This window comes from Pinus tabuliformis, chromosome 8, assembly GCF_031772625.1.
Source record: "Pinus tabuliformis cultivar Carrire ecotype Pingquan chromosome 8, CPIR1, whole genome shotgun sequence".
Lineage (NCBI taxonomy): Eukaryota > Viridiplantae > Streptophyta > Pinopsida > Pinales > Pinaceae > Pinus > Pinus tabuliformis.
In genome coordinates, this window is record NC_142294.1 from 1,706,188,092 (window position 1) to 1,706,192,930 (window position 4,839).

The window sequence follows — 4,839 nt, forward strand, 5'->3', positions numbered from 1 at the left end:
AAATGTCAAAAATACAGTTGCCTCGGGAGAATTGATGCACCTCTGAAGTGACCTTGGGAAAATCAAGTTTTCTCCCAGCTTGGTTGGCCAAATGAATTTTTAAGGGGTAAATGGAGGCCAAATTGAAAAATTATACTTGGGTTCGAAAGTAGACAGGCATACCTTTCCAACAAGCACACCTGGAGAAACTTTGGACACTGGGAAGACCTTCAAAAGTGGGTCCAAACAGGCGCTATGCATAGAGAATCAGGCGTGGCGCATAGAGGAAATTTTGCCAGTTTGACCAAGTATTACTCTGTTTTTCACCCAAATTTGGCCAGTTTGACTTTTTCACCTTATTAATGGAAAATTTGTGATGTAATTTAATGTACATTGATGGATCATGATGTAAATATGTTAAATTTTCACTTGAAGAGGTAGATTCATCAATTAAAAAGTTGTTTGACACTGAATGAATCAGTTCCCTTGTTTCTAGAGGCATGTTGTTCTGTTGCCTAATTTATAGTTCTCAGTTTAGAATTAGTTGAAACAGCTCCTAAACATGTGAGATCGACCCTTAGAGGCTAGGATGAGCTATGTTTTGTCTATATTATGTTGTTTTTCAGTCATTATCATGGTTGGACTCTTGAGAAAGCATTGAGCTTCATTGTACATTCATTTCAACATTTTGGCTAAGGAATTGAGACCAGGGTTTGCACCACTCTTTGGGATCCATGCGGAAATTTGTCTTGGTATAGTTCTTTTCTTTGTAATTGTGAATTTTCTTATATGTCATGTATGCCATTCTCTATCTTTTTTCTTCTGAACTAAACAAACAAGAGTGTAAGTAGAATCCATTGAAAGTGCAATGCTCTACTTGAAGTTTGCTTTAGTTATTTGATGTTTTCAGCTGTTTGGGGAGGATCCATGGTTTCTCTTGCCCTCTTCAACACCTCACCTATAGGCAACAGAACAATCTCTTGCACATATACCTATCCTAAGATCAATATTTCTACCAGTCATCTCAAGCCCTTAGCAATCATAATTTGCTGAGATTGACCCGGAGAGAGCCCTCTCCCGACCTGGTAGGGATAGCTACCAGGTTAAGCATGGTTTGATGTTGGCCCTAGATCCTACCTTCCTCAGCCTAAGGTAAAGCCAGGCTCTAACATAGTGGCGACCATAATGGGGAAGAAATTGTTTGTTTGTTAGTGTTCTTCATTTCATAAACTACAGATGGAGCCTGAAGTTATGCCAGGTAGCCTTCGAAATGCTCTTGCTTTGCATTAGCAAAAGTAGATAAATGTTGCTTCAGTCAATCTCCGGTCTAGTCTTATAAATGGAAACATCTAACTTGAAAATTTCCTCAGTAAAATGTAATCAAGTTCAGATCTGATTGTTGATGGTGGACAACGATCAGACACCGCAAGGCTGAAATCATTCACCTGGCCACTCCAGTGTCGAAGAATCCCAAGGTTCCAAATTTTTATGGTGACTCTACTCTTCAAGAATCAGTAGCCTGAAGAATTTCTTGGTCAATTCATTGTTATCAAAATGGATTTTCTTGCTCGAAGGTATGCTCCCATGAGCCGAGATAACATTCCAGGTTTCCAAATAAAATTCCAAAGGTAAATTGGCAAAGGAATTTGCCTATGTTTAAAGATGATAATAGGAATGACGCTGCTTTACAATTGGTTAGATTTCACATACATATTCGCAGGTTGAAGGTTGATTTTCCTGAAGATTGCTTGATGAAGATATTCATGGCCACTCTGGAAGGTGAAGCCTGATCTTGGTATGAAAGTTTGCCGCCTGCTTGTATTTACTATTTGAAAGATTTTCATACCATGTTCTTTGAAAGGTATAAAGAATCTTATCCATCATTAAATCTAGTTCAGAACTGTTGCAAACATGTTTATAGTTTTATTGAACATCTTGAGAAAGTTTATGAAGATGATGACTTCATGGATGATGAGATCATGGAAGCCCTGTATGAAAATCCATTTCAGCAGCATAAAGAGAGTGATACTTATCAAGATGATCAAGAAAATTTGCAGCAGGATCAAGATCTTAGTACAGTGGAAATTGTTGAAAGAGAAGGTTTTATTTCAGATCTGTCCATAGAAGAAGACAGTATGTAGGGAAGTCAAGTTTCAATTTCAGAATGTGATAAAGTCAAGTCAGCTATTTCAGATTGTGATGATCAAGAGTACCTTGGTCTGAATTCCATTAAGGAGAGCTCTGTTGTTGAGATCATCTGGAAAGAAGAAGATAGAGTTATTGACCCAAGTGTTCTCATTTCGTTAGAACAAAGCCTTCATGAGGAGGTAATCCAGTCAGTTCATGAAAAACAAGATGAGATCTTTGTTCAAGTAAGTGAAAAATCCTCTTTTGATAACTCAGTGGTAAATGATAAGTTGATTGCCATGTCATATGAAGATGATCAACAATGTTTTCAAATTTCAGAAGATCAGGGAAATGAGGACTGCCAATCAGGTTTTTCATGTTTTGAAATGTTATTTCAAGAAGACAATAATTGCTTGAGCAAAAGAAAACAAAAAGTATTATCTCCTTTGTCTGAAGATGAGATAGATCTACTCCTGAAAGGTCAGTTTCCAGCCCAAGCTAATGCAGATCTGCAGTGTGCACATGGTCAAGAAGGTGATGGTGGAACTTCTTCCTCTTTTGAAAATGATGACAGTCTTGTAATTAGCTTTATAGATCAACAAACATATAATATTTTCTTTCATGAAGATGATAAGGTTGTCATGTTTGATAATCTTGAAGATTATTTTTTGTTTAAGAATGACCTAGACCATGAAGTTGAGGAATATGAGCTTGAGAGAGACAATACGCCAGAATTTCTCATGGTCAAGGAAATTACAGCTAAAACTCAGATGGCAGAAGCTTATACCTCTCTGTGCCTTCCTATCACTCAACAACCAGTTTTTCTTTCAGATCAAAATGAAGGGAGTACTAGTATTTTTGCTGCTGGATCTCAAGACAAGCTAGTGCTTTAGGATTTTCAAGATCCCTTTGGTTTTGCAAGCATTAGAGAAGATAAATGTTGCCTGGTTCATTATCATAAGCCTTGGTTTCAGTGGTTATTGTGAGTTGCCTACATGTACATCGTTCTGCATGCTCGGGAAAAGTGAGCAGAATTTCAGTATGCAGCCATCTGTTGGATTGGTTACATTGGAAGGCTCACTTCACATGATTGTACATATTTCATCAATAGACAGGTGGTTGTCATCATGATTTGAAGCCCTCAAATCTCGATGGTCTACTACCATTTGAAAGCTTTGTAAGTACTTGTTTCAGTTAAGTTAGTCTTGAGTCATTTTTTGTTTTCGTCAGTTTTGAGTGTCTAGTTTCAGCTGCTGAATGTCTAGTTGCAGCTGCTGAATGTCTAGTTTCAGCTTTTGAGTGTCTTGTTTCAGTTTGAGTTAGTCTTACTCATTTCAGTTATGAGTCTTGAGTCTTGTGTTTTGTTGTCAAGATATTAATTTTAGTTTGCTGAAGTTATTGACTCCATAGCCCAATGGACGAAGACACTGCCTGCTTTCCCAGAGATCTGTAGTTCTTGGCACCTCCAAGGAGCTACCATCCCCATTGGAGCCAATGTTAGTGTCGGTATCTTCATCCCTCCATTAGAGATAAAATCCTCTTGTTGCATTTCATATTAGGTGTCTCGCTCAGTCAACTACATTCCATTAGGAGAATGGATCATCTGATGTTAGTGGCTTGTTGTACATTTTCCCTCATGTCCTTTACTTGCTGGCCCATTTCCATTCATCAAGATCATCTGCAGTCACTTTTTGTCTTTAAATTTGCAAGAGTCATTTCTAGGGTTTCACTTTCATTAGGTCTAGGGTTTCATAAAAAAGGTCTCCAAAATGTCCAATAATAGTCAACAGGCACATGAGGAGGTTCTAGTACCAATAAAGTTCATAATAAATTGCTCAACAATGTATTTTTCCTCACGTTATATATTTGATAATGCCGACGAGGGCTTCAAAATGATTCTCCATAGAGAGGAGGTAGGTGGCGCCCGGTATACCACTAAAGATGAAGAGAAAGGCCCAGCATTCCGGCCTCCCGCTTCTTCCAACCAATATGTGTTCTGCAACCCAGCCAATTTGATTTTCATTGTACCCATCTTTCCTTTATCTGGAGGAAAAACAGAGTATTCTAGGTTTTTATTGTATTAATTCATGTATTTTTAGTTCTCTTGTATGTAAATCAGCTCAGAGGCAACCCTGGTCTCCTTCCCAAGCCTCAGTAGCTCCATCCCCTGCAAAGCAATCAAAAATCAAGAAAAATCGAAGTCATTCAGTTCATCAAAAGCACAAAAAAAGTGAAAAGCTCAAAAAACAGAGTTGACAAGTAAAGTCACATTGCAAACATTATAAAAGTGGGTTTTATAAAGGAAAATCAAAAGATCTTGTATATAAATCGTCTTTACAATTCAAAAGCTCATTAGCACTCAAAGAAGAAAGATTGAGCAAAGTGAAGGTCATGTTGGAGAAAGGAAGCAAAATCGCAGCAAAGAGTTCCAATTTTGGAGGCGCGGTGCATTGGGTGAGTGGCGCAGCGTGGCGCATAGAGCCGCTCTCCTCAGTGTTAATTTGCACTGGCGCAGCGCACACAGGAGGTGTGGCACGTTGGGTTTGAGGCGCGGCGCATAGAGCTGCCAAGCCCAATTTTATCCTAAACTCTCTCAAGTTGCCAAAATTGCTCAAATCTTCAAATGTGCAAGTAAGTCAAGCTCTTTTCCTTGCAAGTGAAAGAGTTTTCTTAAAAATTTATGGTGGTTTAGTGTGAAAAAATTCAAACCCTATTTCCTTGCCATTTCTCAAA